Below are 7,411 nucleotides of genomic sequence, written 5' to 3' on the forward strand. Positions count from 1 at the left end.
AGAAAAAATATATTATATTATTATTAAATCAAAAATAAATTATAATAAAATATAAAATTAAAAATTTAGATCAAAACAACAAAAACTAATGAATAGTTAATTTGATACTAATTTCGATTTACTTTTTTTAAATTTTTACTCTTTTCAAATTTATATTTCATTAAAAACTAAAAACATTATCGTTTTCTCAAAATCATATAAAATCAACAGAAACAAAAAATATAAATTAACATTAAAATCAAAATTTATCTCCTTACGTTGCAATAATACTCATTTAAGTCTACATTCATTACTTTACTTGTTATACTTTATCCAATTATGTTTCACAATAATTATTCTATTTTTCTTTATCTTGTCCTAACATTTTCTTCGATTTCTTCCATGGATGTTCAATTTCACTTCCATGGATTTTCCCAGATTTTGTTCAATTTCATTCCAATTGACGATTTCTAACACCATCACCTACATCAATTTCCTTTCATCAATGACAATTTGTACTCATCATCTGCACCAGTTGAAACAATTTCAAGGCATTTTCTTCGTCTTAAATTTTTGTCAGCCAATTTTTTCCATCAACTTCCACTGTCATCTTCAATTTTCGGGTACAACCTCCAAAATATTTAGTTTTAATTTATGGGTACAGCCTCTTGGGTTCGTAGCCTCCAGATTATTATGTTTTGATGGTAAAAATGAATGGCAGCTTCTAGGTTTGATAAACAAAAGTTTTCGTTTGATTAACAATAGGGGTAGATCAGTGGTTTATATCATCCATAACATTTATCAAAAAAACTAAGTTTAACCATATTAAGAAAATGTCTAGAATCAGTTTCATATTGTCTAGTGCTCAGAAGTATGCGCTTCATTTCAATGACAATGTCTCATATGTCCAGACATAAATTTGCATAATCATCATAGCATAAAACGAAATTCCTTTAAATCAAAAAAATCCACAAAAAGCACTCCAAAATCAAGAACGAAATCAAAGAAGAAACTCTCAGAGCTGAATCCAAAAATTTGGATATGACGCAGACAATCAACATGGCATCATTTCAGACCGCCCGTCTGCTTAATCTCATCACCGAATCAAACAGCAATTAATTGAAAACACTATTAACAATCTTACTAAAAAAGGTAACAAAAACTTTAAGACGATGCAAAGTCAATAACAAGATCTGGAAAAAGGCAAAGCATCAGACAGTAAATGAGAATTGTTTTCAACACCAAAATATTCAGTGTGTAGTATAAGATTTTTGTGTAGCATCATTTGCCTTCCTCATCCAACATTTGAACAAATACGATGTAATAATTAGAATTAAAAGCTGAAATAACAAATAATATGGCATCAGATAATAAGCGGAGTTTGTAGTCACCACGGTTTAATCAGTGTGTTAAGCATAGAACTGAAATTTCATCATCTGCCATTTCAATGTAACACATACAAATTTGAAAACAAAAACAAATTCAACTCAGAGAACAACTTTGAAATGGAAAAAGAATATAGGAAGGACCATTTGACACTAAAGCAATCTGTAGATATGCAATGCGTTGGTAAGCCATCCTGTAATTAGCTATATGCATCAGTTATATCTCCTTGGATAATCTTTATTTTATCACAGGAGAGGGTAAAACAGATGCAAAATTTTAATTTCAAACAAACAGAAATAGATCTATCTTTCATAAATTCAAGGATTTCGACGACACATATTTTCAATTTACGAGAAAAAACCTAATTGCTTGGCGAAATTAACTTAAACGTACCGTAAGCGATATGAATAGATCGAATTCAAACATGTATTTGTTGAATTTTGGGAACTCGAACATGGAAAACAATCGATCGAGAAGAAACCGTTGTGCTGGTGAAGAAGAGTGAGGCGTACGGGGTTAAATAGGGTTTACAGTAGCTAGGGTTTGCAATTTACTAGATAAGAAGCCTTTTAATTGAAAAAGGCTTTACTGGGCCAACGATGAGTGGGCCTTAAAACGGCCCATATCTATTTCTGTATCGGGTTCGGGTTTAGTTAGGGGAATGGTCCAGTAATACCTTTTGTTCCTAATTTTGACCTTTAATTTATATAAAGTTGGGTTCCAGTGAGAAAGAAAGTTACAATGAAAAACATAAGAAGAGATTTTCGTCTTTTGATCAATTCTAATTGAATATAAATACTAATGAGGTGCACCGAGATGTATCAGATCAATTATCTTCTAAAACGTAATTTATGGGTGAGTATTAGATTAAAAGTGATCAAGGGTTTTAATCTTTTCTTACACTTCTCACACGATTCTTTGCCAATTTATACTTAGGGTTGGATTCCGGTGAAAAAGAAAATTATGGTGAGAAGCGTTAGAAGAAATCTCCACCCTTTGGACCAATATTAATTGAATGTCAACATTAATGAGATTAAAAGTGATCAAGGGTTCAGATCTTTTCTTAAACTTCTCAATATAGCTTTCCTTCTCACATGATCTTTCACCTTTATACATATACTTATTTTTGAAACATATATATATATATATAGACTTTTTATTTTATTGTAAACTATCATATTCGTAATACTTTTTTTTACTAAACGGATATTCAATATCCACTAGAGATTCTTTCCCTTCAAACACACATCAAAATTTAACTTGACGCAACGAGCGGGGAGATGAGGGGCATAACACAGGGGACGAGAACATCCCCCCCCCCCCCAACAACCGAATCCCGATCACCTAAACACGGATGTCACGTAGGTAGTGACTTTACAAATAATCAATTTTATCGTTTTCCAACTATGATTATTTAGATTAAGTTTTTGTAGAAAGTTTCTATTATTTTGTACAAGTAACCTTATTTTAGAACTTGACGTGGTAACTTTGGTACAAAAACTCCATAATGTCTCATTTTCTTTTTAGGTTTCTCATGATAATCACAATACTATTTCTTTTTAATATTTAATGTTGAAGATATATAAAACCAAATTACTTGTTATCTTAACAACCATGACGTGCATGATTATTTTAACCTTTTATTTGATACAACGTCGTTTCATGTTCATATTCATATTCATATTCTTATACATTGCAAAATTTCCATTGATTAGTTGGGTGGAACTGTTTATACCATAATAATATTAATAAAAAAAAGTGGGTTAAATTCATTTATATACATTTTTATTTATTATTTTTCTTTACACACATCGATATCAAGTGTTACTATTTACATTCTTAATACATGATATGATATAATTCTCCAAAACTACAACAACATCTTCCATTAAGAAACGGCATGTAATGTTAAGGAGGTGTTTGGGATTACTTATAAAAACAACTTATTGACTTAAGGGCTGTTTGGCAGTTGCTGAATGGTTTTGTGCAGAATGGTTAAGTGRTCAGAATGGTTAAGAGGGTCAGAATGGTTAAGTGCTGAATGAAATATGGTTGTTTGGTAAATGTTCTCTGAATGATAACAAATTACCATTTTAACCCTCTGTATGATTTAGTACTGAATGAAATATAGTTGTTTGGCAGATATCTGAATAAAACAATTACTCTGTAAATGTAACTACATATTTCATATTAATCCAAACAAACATAACATTACTTGTTCAAAACAAGTTTTCATATTATTCCAAACCAACATAATATTACTTGTTCAAATTCTAGAATAAACAAAAACATAACAATCAAATTCCAATATAATTATCCGATCGAAAAACTCTCCACCTTCACAAACCTCCATAACCAGATGAACATAAAGTTTATCTTGATAGGCACCTTTAAATTCAACTATATTTGCTTGCCCACTTAAATGCTGCATAATCTGAATCTCTCTTCTCATATCCTCTTTATCTCCTTTCGTAATCAATTTCTTTTTCGATATCGACTTGCAGGCGTATTTTTGATTTGTTGAAATCTGTGTACAGAGATAAGTAACCCCAAATTGACCTCTGCCTAATTCTCTTCCAATTGTGTAGTGTTCTTTGACATCTTCGAATGGTTTGCTGAGAATCGTGTTCGATTTGAAAACCCTTTTGGGGCTCGGCAGTGGCGGTGGTTTTCTCGCCGGAGTTTGGGTTGCCGGAGGTGGGGATTTGGTGTAGAGTATGTTGGGGTCATCGGATCTTTGATTTGAGTGAAGAACTACATCGGTTTTTGAAGAATTTTTTGTTTTGCTGATGCATATACCCATTTTTTTGGTGGATTGATGGAAAACCCAGATGAAATTGGTGAGATTTGGGGAAGAGTTTGACAACCTAGATGGAGATTTTGGAGGAGATTTTTTTTTGGGGGGGGGGGGGGATGCGATGTGAAGGAACCACTGGTGTAAAGAGGGCAGAGTTGGAAAAAATGAAATCTGAATGGTTTAGTGAAGCCCTAGACACAAAATGATTAACCTAGACACAAAATGATTAAGTGGTTGATGTAACTATTAAGAGACTTTTTTTTGCCAAACAACCCTTACATCTTACCGATTAAAAGGTTGGCTCTTAATGTCACCATTAAGAGCCAAACAAACAACCCCTTATTCTGATGTGACACCAGTAATAAGCACTTTTGAGTGTTTGGATAAACAACTTATATGGTGTCAAACCGATAATAAGAAGTTTTTGAAAAAGTTAAACTCTTCTGATTTATAATAAGTTAATAAGTATTTTTGTAAAAAAAACATAAGTTATTTCAAATAAGCAATCCTACCCCCCTAAATTCAACATAGATATATGACAGGTTTATAGAAGTACATCATACTTTTTGTTGAGTGAACTAAATAGAAATTAATATACTACATCTTGGAAAAGGGTGATAGTCACGTACGAGAGAGTAGAGAGGCACCTTGTATATCAATATTTGTTTATTTGAATAAAAATAATATTATCTTCTATTTTGAGTAGTTAAACTTTAAAATGTTCATTTTTAGTACAAAATAAATTGCAAGCAACTTAGAGCATCGTCAACAAATTCTTTAAAATAAAAGTGTTAGGACTGAATTTCAGTTTTAAAATTGTATTCGTCTTGAAAGTTAATTTTATCTATAATTGTTTTAGACATCGTGTTTGACTTTGTATGGTAGTTTGACTTTGACTTAGAAAGGGTTATTGTTTGACCCTATAAATAGATTTTGTCTTTTGTGTAATAGTAAGTAGGAGATTCATTTTAAACATTACGTATATTTTGTGAGATATAAAAGGTTTGACTAGATTGACTTTCTCTCTCAATCTCCTTCTACATGTTCTTATTGTTAAATCCAAATATGTCATTGATTCATAGAAGATTATCTTGAAGATTGATCATAGTGGACTTTCATAAAGTTTTGAGGATTTTTATTCTAACACTGTTAGACTCCAATTCTGTTTATATAAAAGTATTGAAAAAGTGCCAAGTGCTGAAGTCCAGAACTATGTTGAAAGACATTCCAGAGGGATTTAACCAGAAGATGACTCGGAAAGGCAGATAGCCAACCTATCTCTGGAACTTACTTCTAGACTCAACATCCTCCTCTGATCAAGTGCGAACCTACTCAAAAGCGTACTTGTTTATGCCTAAAGTTTGTTAAAGCACCTTTATATGTGGAACCTCTACATTGATGTAAGCTTTTGACTTATCTCTTTTTAGGTGTGTAAATAGTAGCTCATGCTTAGTTCATTGTAAGCTTTTCTGAATACACTTTTACACATACTACGGGAGCAAGGTGGAGATCATATCAAGTGTATTTCAATTATTTCAATCGATACAATGACAATGATGACTATAATTTAATGGTGATACTTTTCTTTTTATAGCTATTTGTTTCTTGTATAATTTTCATCTTAATTGCTTTCGCTCATATATTTTGTATAGATCAGAAATATGTAACCAACAAACATATTTTTTTGAAATTTTTCTAAAATAGAGAAAGTAGGAGAGAGAGAAAGAGAGAGAGGGGGGGGGGGGGATTTAGAAATAAAATAATATAATCCATTCTGTAATCTTTAAAATGTAAAAAAAGAGAACATAAATATAAATTTTGTTTGAAGATTTTAATTTTTAATTCTTTATTTTAATTTTTTTTTTAATTGAAGATGCTCTTTAGATCTTGATTAACCTTGAGGTTGGAAGATTTCTTAGGTGATGTTTGTTTTTTAAGAGGTATTGAAGTCTTATTTCACTTTTGATTAATAAGAGGTGGCGATGAAATCTGAAATTTGAATCAATAAGACTGTTTGTTTTTATAAACTAACAAACGTCTGAAGTTCGATATCTTAATCAATAGTTTCTTTTTGTAAAATCAGGTGCAAACATTTTGCAAAACTCTCTGGATTTTCATAAATTTTCCATTGTCGAAATTCATCTCAAGAGTTGTTTAATAGATAGAACACAATAAGAACTTTTTGGTTACCTTTCAGATTTCCAATGCGATTGGGAATGCCACCAGTGAGTTTGTTTGCAGAAAGATCGATACTTTTGATAGATAATAGATTGTTGATAAAAGTTTTTGTTTTACATTAATCTTCTAAGCTAACCTATATGCGCACGCACACGCACACACACACACACACACACACATATATAAATATATATCGGGCTGGTTCAAATACTAACCCAAATTATTGTGCAAACTATGCTAACCGAGCTTGATCATTTATTTTCTCATCAAACGGTCCTTATTAAATGAGACTACAAAAATAATCATTTAATTAATATATTAAATGAGATGTTTATGAACAACTGTTCAAAGGATAATTTTGTAAAAAATCGCATCACATCGTGAACCTATATTATTCAGACGATTTCGTAACCTCCAATCAACTACGAAACTGCCAATCTATACGATCAATAGTGTATATCATTRGCGAAAAATCTGGTTCATAATATTCATCAAAACGATGGATGATTTTGGCGAAATGCATACAAGTTTGRATKTGTGAACCTAATGAACATCACACACACGCAACACTTCACAAATACATACAAGTTTGGATTTGTGAACCTAATGAACATCAGCAATATGACATAAAACAGTAACGAATCCCAACGTTTACGTCTGTGTTATTTGTGMTGATTTGATATCTGTTAATATATGTRTRTMTGTGCACAAATGTCTTAATGCATCCTAGTATGAAAAATGTAATCGCTATGTGTGTGATCAAGTAATATAGCACAATGAACATAATGAACAGCCCCTATATAAGCATGATATGATTTGTGCTAAATGACATAAAACAGTAACAAAACTAAAACTATTATTACACAAAGTAAATAATTAAAAGGAGCAACAAGGATGTGAATTTACTGAAATTGAAAACTTAGTGAAGAATGTATATTGTTTGTCATCCCGAAGTCAAATCTTTAATGAACATAATGAACAGCCCCTATGTAGTTAGTCTTCAAAACTAAAACTATTATTACACAAAGTAGATAATTAAAAAGAGCAACAAGGATGTGGATTTACTGAAAT

The 7,411-nt window shown here is 31.2% G+C and overlaps 1 long non-coding RNA gene and 2 other non-coding genes across 3 annotated transcripts; all 3 read right to left on the bottom strand.

Moving 5' to 3' along the window:
- Nucleotides 1-842: 842 nt before the first annotated feature.
- LOC112509506 lies at nucleotides 843-1,899 on the bottom strand. Its single transcript, XR_003068835.1, has 2 exons — nucleotides 1,759-1,899; nucleotides 843-1,558 (listed from the first exon to the last, which is right to left on the bottom strand). It is a non-coding gene; the product is annotated as an uncharacterized LOC112509506 (long non-coding RNA).
- Nucleotides 1,184-1,272, bottom strand: LOC112510626. The gene has a single exon (XR_003069004.1). It is a non-coding gene; the product is annotated as a small nucleolar RNA R16 (small nucleolar RNA).
- Nucleotides 1,336-1,423, bottom strand: LOC112510625. The gene has a single exon (XR_003069003.1). It is a non-coding gene; the product is annotated as a small nucleolar RNA R16 (small nucleolar RNA).
- Nucleotides 1,900-7,411: the final 5,512 nt, after the last annotated feature.

Source organism: Cynara cardunculus (genome assembly GCF_001531365.2).
Source record: "Cynara cardunculus var. scolymus isolate 2C chromosome LG 3, CcrdV1, whole genome shotgun sequence".
Taxonomy (NCBI): domain Eukaryota; kingdom Viridiplantae; phylum Streptophyta; class Magnoliopsida; order Asterales; family Asteraceae; genus Cynara; species Cynara cardunculus.